Raw genomic sequence first — 8,854 nt, forward strand, 5'->3', positions numbered from 1 at the left:
TTCCAATTTTATTTGTGGTCGGCGCACCATGTTTTCTTCTTCCATACTCTTCTATCTAAATCAAATCAAATCAAAACGTTTATTCGCGTTCATGACGCACAAACAAAAACGAATATACATATAAAAGCACACAAAAAAGAAACAAAACAGGAATGAAATAGAAAAACAGAAGAATATGGTAAAAGGAAAATATGCGTCACAATCACGCGAAATGGCCCTCGTTCAGCATCTCACAAGTAACATTCTTACCACATCGAGTTTCACATAATCCATAATTTATTTGATCGGCATTCATTAACAAACAATAACATAGATATAAACAATACAATAATAAAATACCACCATAAAAAATAAAGAAAAATTAACTCATTATCCCTTGATTCATAGCTGCCATAAAATACTAAAGTCTTTCAATACAATACTCTTAATTAATTCAAAGTAAACCATTGATTAAACAATCCATCAATCGACTCCTATTACAATAAGGGTCAAATTTCACTGAAGGAACCGCCACTTGTAAACACAAATGAAGTGTGAGTGGCAAAAGTGTGATATAGCATTTTCAACCTTATGACTGAGAGAAAATCTCGCGACTAAACTTTAAGTACAAATGAATTTGATCCTTGTGCTCCAGTTAATAAGGTGTAAAATGTAATGGAAGAAATAGTTTTGCTGTGAGTAATTTTCAGTAGGCTATCAATAACTTCAAACAAACTCAAAAGCCTGGCCATTATCGCAAGACATCATCAAAATAATGGCGTTATTTCAATTAATATTTAAGAACAGAACTTGCGAAATTATAAGGAAATTGTGGGCATTAAAATAATTTGATGTACTGGGCCTAATATTGACCCATTAGGTACACCACTGTTGATTATAGATACCTACAGCCAATACAGCACATCGACCTACTCGAATCTGTCTTTCTTCAATAGATTTTCAACCTTATCACAATAGTGGAAAGTTAATGTTCGATTGGGACAAGACAGATTCGTATAGGCTACTCTGCTGACAGTAAGGTATACATACCTACATCTTCTAAGACAGTACCTACTTCTCCTTATCCATACTTGCTAATATTATAAATGCGTAAGTATTAAGTAACTGTATCTGTCTGTTCCGCACTCACAAAAAACTACTGACATATTTATAAAGCTGGGTACTCACTTAGCAGTGTAGCACATAACGTATCAGATACGGTATCAAGTGAGTACGTAGGCACGAGCCCGCTGCGAGCCGCTCGCGCGTGGAGCGCTGTAAGCTCGCAGTGACCCGCCGAGTGGCGGTTTCACTGCGATCACAAAGGCGGCTCCCAGTGTGCTCGTGAGGACCGTGAACGAGCCGGACCCACTTGCAGGTTGATACCGTATCTGATACGTTACGTGCTACACTTCTAAGTGAGTACCCAGCTTTATATTTGGTACATAACATAGATAATATAATCTAAAGCCTTACAGAGGTCTGGGTTACCTTGTTGCCCAGTTGCGGGAAATGATTCTCCTGTGACTTGGGTGAAACTGTAGGGAACATAGTAGTACCTACTTTATGACATTTTATTACAAGTTTCTACATACCTACATAACAATACTAGGGCTGGTATTCTAGAACAATATAGTTAAAGGACTGACAATAAAACTATTGTGTGTATAGATACCATAATATTTATGTCGTCATCATCTGCCTAGCTTTTTCCTAACTTGGTTGGAGTCGGCTAACCGGATGCAGCTGATACCATATGTGTATATCCTGCTTAAATTATTCTTGCTTTATGGTCTAGAACAAATCCATAGACGGCTTCGAATCCAAGTTTTGTGTTGTTGATGAGGATTTTTCAGCGCTTAGTTTTCCTTTGTTTATTTCTTCTAATTACTGGACTTCAGGTCTTCAAAATGTTAAGCTTTTACTTTTTAGTTAAGACCAGAATGGTCTTTTGTTTATTCTTCCACATATTCTTCATCATAGTCTCTATATTGGCTCTTACAACAGTACCCAACAAATCCATCTTATAATTCAACGCATATTTCATCTTCATAAAATATATAAATCTTCCCAGATGTAGGTAACTGCTATCAGTCTCTTTTCCTTCTCACAGTCTTGGAATAGATTCACATTGTTCTTTTGTTTCAACCATTACACCATGAACAGTTCACAGTAAATAATCGTTTTAACCTTCACTGCTAGTCACATTTTCATCACTTACTGTCACATCATTACTTATCACTATATCATCACCAACTAAGTCTATATTACCTTCATCACTCACAGTTACATCCCTAACTTCAACATATTCATCATCAGAGAACATCCCGTCACTCACAAGTCTTTCCCTTAGGAAATTATCATTAAGGTTCGTGAATATCGTTTGATCATTTTCGATGTCCTCATTACAGCATCTTCTAAAAAACACGTTGATGACTGGTCGACCGTATATGGTACTTAGTACCCCCACTAAGACAAGTGACACTAAGATGCAGAAAGTGAGGAATCGTAGCCACATGGTACCGTTTAGTTCAAACGACTATTGTGTACTGTGACAGTCTTATTTTAAATCGTAATGCGTTGATTGTTATTGAGTGCCTATTGGATGGGTAGACTTGCGACTTTTTGTCGCAGGACATTTTAAAGCGCAACTGTTGAAGGAAAATATGCGATTTTAAGTTTTGTTTGTTTTGCTGGGTCTGAAAATTTTTGACTTTGCCTTTAAAACCCTGCTGATGTACTAATGACTCATAGGTTTCAAATGATACGACTGCTATTTTTTAGTACACACATATTTACACCAATAATTGATTAAATAATGCATATAACATATATATATATATATATATGCATATTTGCATATCTATGTATAACTGTCGTTTATACCTCTCATAAAATAAATAAAATTAATAATGCAAAAATAGATTAACGATAAATATTTTTAGCAAAACCTCTTAATCTTCAAGATCAGAGTTTTCTGCGAAGAAATTCGATTGAGATGTTCCTATATCTATCTCTCAGACGAAAATAATTTTATTGAATGGTATATTTATTTTTGTCATGAAGTAAGCTGATATTAGCAGCGTTTTACCTGAAATAAAACGCATATTAAATACTTACCTTATTTGAAGCTTACTAGTTTGAGATAGGCACCTACGTGTTTTCCGCTTTTATCTCTGTCCTTTTCTACCCCATATCTTGCATCTCTCTCGCACACCGACCAGTTTCACTCCCCACCAGGCAGGAGGCGACGAGTGTTCTCGGCGGCCACAGTTCGTCATTGAGTCGAAAACACCAGGCAGAAATTATGTATGCAAATAGGTACTTAGGTACACGAGTAATCACATGTAAGTATGTGTATTGCATCCTGGAATACTAATGTAATCAAAGTTAACTGGTACTGGTACTCAGCTACATCCTGTTAGACTGGAAGCCGACCCCAACATAGTTGGGAAAGGGGCTCGAAGGATGAGTAATAAAAATTAAAAGAGAGATGCAAGAACAAAAGCAAAAATTGATTTCATTTTCTAATAGTAATTAACAAAAACATTGCGATACTTCTTAATAACAATAGTAACAAAAATATAGACATTAATCAGCTGGATTAATTAAATAATCGAGATAACTTGCTACTTCTATTTAGTGGGTATCTTTCCCTTCTGTAAAAATGGGCAAATGTATTGCCTGATCGCCAATTACCCTTTGCTAATATATCGTCCAAAGGTATATTGTCAACACAGATTTTGACGCTACCGCCGAGTGGAAGCTTCCTGGGGTTGTAGTTATTCCTGCCTCTTTTAACAATGTCTTAATCCACCCGCATCATCGTTCGGGTGCCTGCCTTTGGTTGGCCTCTAACGGATATAAATAAATTTAAGGAATTAGCCGATGTCCGTCTATCTTCTAACAAGGCTTTAGTCTTTCTGACCCAATACACTGGACTTAGATTTATATTTTCCTGATTATCCATCAAACAACAACCCGACTGCCTATGACTAGAACTGTCGGTCTTAGAGCCAAAGACTGGCCATAAGATTAAATTATCTTTGTTGTTTTTGAAATGTTCTGGGTCTATTGCAAGCAAGGAAAGATCATGGACTCGCCTTTCCGAAACAAGCTAGCAAAAGAAAGAGCAGCAGTGTGCCTGGAAGTTGCAAATGGATTATTCTCGTCTACGTTTACTGCACTTAAGTAGGTTACCAATTGGTCAATATTCCAGATGGACGGCTTCCCGGGGAACAGGTTTGCTCAGCGCTATTGATTTTAAAATGTGTCCGACTAGAACGTGTGAACCTAGCTCTAGAGTGGTTTCTGCATTGCATAGTGTAGCTATAACTGACTTGTGTAATAAAATAGTATTGTATGCTAGTTTATTTACTATGTGTAAGTCCGCTAAAAATTGGGTAAGTATAGGTCCAAATAGGGATTCAAGGATTCATAGGATCCAATTTCATACTTTTCGCCCCAATTTAACCATCGACTCCAAGCTGATTGATAAGTGTTGCGTGTGGATTGAAGAAGACTTCAGTCGGAGAGACTCCTAGTCCCCCCCCCCATTTCCTTGACCTTGGCAGGGGGTATCCCCGTTGCTGTGTCTATCGGTTTCTGCTCGAGGTTCATCAATGTGTAGGGTACTGCTAATGATCGGGACTTCAAATCTGCTCGCCAAAATACCTGGTGCCACCGAAGGAACTACTATGAGATTAACTCCCGTTCCTGAATTGAGATGACTGAGGACCTACGGTATAAGGTAAGGTGGCGGTAATACCCATGCTAGCGGGTAAGTCAAAACTTGAGAAAAATGCATCGTGGAAGGCGTGCCCCGCTTTCGGGTCCTTCAGATCTAGGGGCACGTAGTACACAAACTATGTGTCCCTGGGCTCGCTTCGAGGCAAATAGGTCCACTGCTGATACAAGATGCCACTCCGGTGGAGGTTTGTGTCGGGAGAGATGGTCTGCCTGACTGTTGAATAGGGCTGGTATATGATTCACGACGTGATAGATTTGATACAGCTCAAGATAACTGAATACTCTGTACGTCAAGTTCGGTAGGCTCCTTGATCGGGTGCCACCTTGATTTCTTAGATATGACACCACAGTCCCATTTCTGCATTGAAAAATGGCTGTTGATCTCTTTAGCAACTTGCCGTGATTTTCCAGTTAATACTGCAAGCATCTCTTTCAGATCGCAGTGAAAGCCTTTTTCTCTCTCGTTCCATGAACCCATTACGGGAGTTCCGTTCAGTTGTGCCCCCATCCTACATCGGAGGCGTCCGTGGTTATAAGGTGACAGGGAAGTGGCGAATGAATATCCAAGGTTTGGTGGCAGCTGACCAGCCACCACTTTAGATCTGCTAAGGTATCTGCTGGTAGGTTCAACATTGCTATACTCCATTCACCGAGCCGTGAGCCCACAATGTAACCAAAGAATGACACTTTTTCAAAATGGTGGGTATAACCCGACCGATGACAAAAACGTCACATTTTTATGTAAAATGTTCTTAGTATCTGTGGTCTTCAATTAAGTAGGGTTCTATGTATGACAGTCAAGACTTCTAGGTTCATTTTACATGTAAACGATTTACTACATATTTCATTAAAATTAAGAAAATAATTTACGGCATTTATTATACATATTTGATTTCAATTAAGTTTGAAAAGATTGCATAAGTTCCACAGACATCGTTCTAAAATATCATTTCTAATGTTGTCAGTATATTACTTTCGTAGTTATTTTTATAAAATATGATCATTACTTCAATCGTGACTTATAAGAACCCTTTTTATGGTTTGTTCACCGTTTGGCTCACGGTTCCATGAATAGGGTAGGTATAGATTGCTGTTCAACACTGCATTGAGGATAGTGAGGAGAGCCCGGTAATGCAGTCTGCCGTATGGAACAACGAAAACTTGCGAAGTTTAAAAGTCCTATCAAGCTATGCAGGTCTTCTAAGTTTGTCGTGCTGTTTGTCACGTAGTGCGTTTTGTCATTATCTTGTTGATAATGCTTGCGATTTATTCACTTGCCATCCAAAACATGGTGCAAATGATCCCAAAGTAGGCAAATATATCTTGGCGAGCCACCAGAAAATCGAGATACACAATTATAAGTATCCCTTGAGTTTTCAAAGTTTGAGCCACCCAAATTGGTCACTGTGGCGAAGGTCTTGGGTGCCGTGCTTAAGCCAAATGGTAGGCACGTAATCTGAAGCAGTCTTCTTCTGTATACTAGTCGAAGAACATATCTGTGACCTTCGGCTACCGGAAGGTAGAAGTAAGCCTGGGCGAGATCCACTTGCACAGCCATTCGTCTTTCTGAAGAAACTCTAGCACCCGAAAAACATTTATTAAACTGAAGGGTTCCGTAATTATGAACTTGTTGAGAACCTTGAGATTGAGTATTGGACGGTTCTTTCCGTCGCCTTTTGGGCACAAGAAACATATTGGAAAGAAAGCTGGCAGAATTTGCAGCTATCAATAGAACTTTTTGTTTTATCATTTGGGATATGACGACATCCATCTCTTTGGACTCTCTGGTCAAATCTGGCATTATCTATCAAAGGTGGCTTTTGACCAATGGTATGCGATACCCAGTTATTATTTTTAACAAGAAAGGCGGAGCTCCCATTTCTTTCCATTGGTCTTGATATAATGTTAGGCAACCCGCCTGGAAAGTCATAACTTACGTGCCTTGTTGGACGCATCAAAGTCCGCCTGCGGTCCTGGACGCTTTCTGTTTCCTCTGTTGGACATGGTTCCTATTGTAATTTAAGAGCTTTTAGAGTTTTGCGTCACACGCCATTCAGCGTGAGTGTGATTACCATTTCCCTTCGAGGGAAGGTTATAATGGCGACTCTTCGAAAGTCGATCCAAAAAGCCACCCTGCGAGGGTAGATTGCAATGATGGTACGACCCGCAACATGCATGATTGGTACCCTGCGAGGGTCCGTGATAATGAGCCGACCCCTGCAGGGGATGGCTAGTATACTTACTGGTCCCTGCTTTGTAATGATGCTGCTACTCGCAACATGCAAGATTGGTACCCTGCGCGGGTCCGTGATAATGAACCGACCCCTGCGGGGGGTGGCTAGTATACTTACTGGTCCCTGCTTTGTAATGATGCTGCGACTCGCAAAATGCAAGATTGGTACCCTGCGCGGGTCCGTGATAATGAACCGACCCCTGCGGGGGGTGGCTAGTATACTTACTGGCAGTCCTAGGCGGAGCGTACCAAGTCTTTCAAGGCCGAAAACCATCACACGCCGTGATAATGAGCCGACCCCTACGGGGGGTGGCTAACAGACTTACTGGCAGTCCGAGGGGAGCGTACCAAGTCTTTCAAGGCCGAAAACCATCACACGCCGTCATAATGAGCCGACCCCCATGGGGGGTGGCTAACAGACTTACTGGCAGTCCGAGGGGAGCGTACCAAGTCTTTCAAGGCCGAAAACCATCACACGCCGTAATAATGAGCCGACCCCCATGGGGGGTGGCTAACAGACTTACTGGCAGTCCGAGGGGAGCGTACCAAGTCTTTCAAGGCCGAAAAGCTTTCTTGACACCACCAGCCCTCTTCAAGTGCGGTAGTGACCAGTCCGAACTAAGGAGATGCTGGTTGGACCGCACCTCACACCATTCTTTTTTGTCAAAAAGTTGAACGCCTTGCAGGTTTGAACTAGGGCCACAGGTGCCTTAGGAACTTCGGGCTTGCTTTCTTTTCCATAGTCACGTGCACGGGCTGTGGTAGCTTTATTATTTACCGCATCCGTATTTGCTTTATAAGTCACTCATTCTGAAAACAAATTACTGAAAAAAAAAAAAAGTACACGGAAGAAACTCGTGACAAAAAAGGGGTAGATGTACAAAATATTAACACTTGATTTCGCAAAATCGAATATCGAACGGTAAAACCGTTAACAAATTGTATAAAATATTATAAACTCACCTGTGTTCTGCGAGAGCACTGAGTTTATTTTTCAACGAAATACTACAGCGGTTGGTTAGACCAACCTTCTCGGGCGGAAAACAAGACGCCAATGACGAACTGTGGCCGCCGAGAACACTCGTCGCCTCCTGCCTGGTGGGGAGTGAAACTGGTCGGTGTGCGAGAGAGATGCAAGATATGGGGTAGAAAAGGACAGAGATAAAAGCGGAAAACACGTAGGTGCCTATCTCAAACTAGTAAGCTTCAAATAACGGTCAAGAATTTAATTATCCAAATAATTTATCAATTCGTACACGCTTAGTTCTATTTTTATAAACTCCAAAAATAAATCTATGTAAATATATGTACCTACCTAATAAATATGTTTTGTGTACGCAAAAATGTTGTCATTTTTGCTATCTCATTCAGATACTTTACAACATGAAAGAGTATCTCATCAGTCTTATCAATATGAAAGTTTTTAAACATAATGTGTCATTTTCTATTAAGTATTTCAGAAAAAATTACAGAATGTATTTTTTGGATTCACTTTCTTAAATCTTTTGTGATTTTACTGTTACCAGTTAATTATTATGACATGTTTTTTTTAAGCTCAAAAATTGCTTAACTTTAATCAACTTTTTATCCACACCTTACCAGTCTAACTTCACACAAAAAAAGTCGCAGCCACAAATCGCTCGTCTACTGACCAATTGACGTCTTCAATATCGGACTAGGAATAAATGAAGCATGGTTGTACCATTTGTATTCAGTGAGCGACCGGCCACCATATTTCAAACATGTCTGCTTACACCCAATGCATATTAATGGCGTGATGATAAAAGTACCGAGCTCTTGTTTACGCGGAACTTCCATGGTTTGGTATGAGGAAGTCTCATTGAGGATGGTTATTGTTCTGTGTGCTGCAATTTGTAGGTTTATTCGTGCTGG

The sequence above is a fragment of the Helicoverpa zea genome, chromosome 24 (genome assembly GCF_022581195.2).
Source record: "Helicoverpa zea isolate HzStark_Cry1AcR chromosome 24, ilHelZeax1.1, whole genome shotgun sequence".
NCBI lineage: Eukaryota > Metazoa > Arthropoda > Insecta > Lepidoptera > Noctuidae > Helicoverpa > Helicoverpa zea.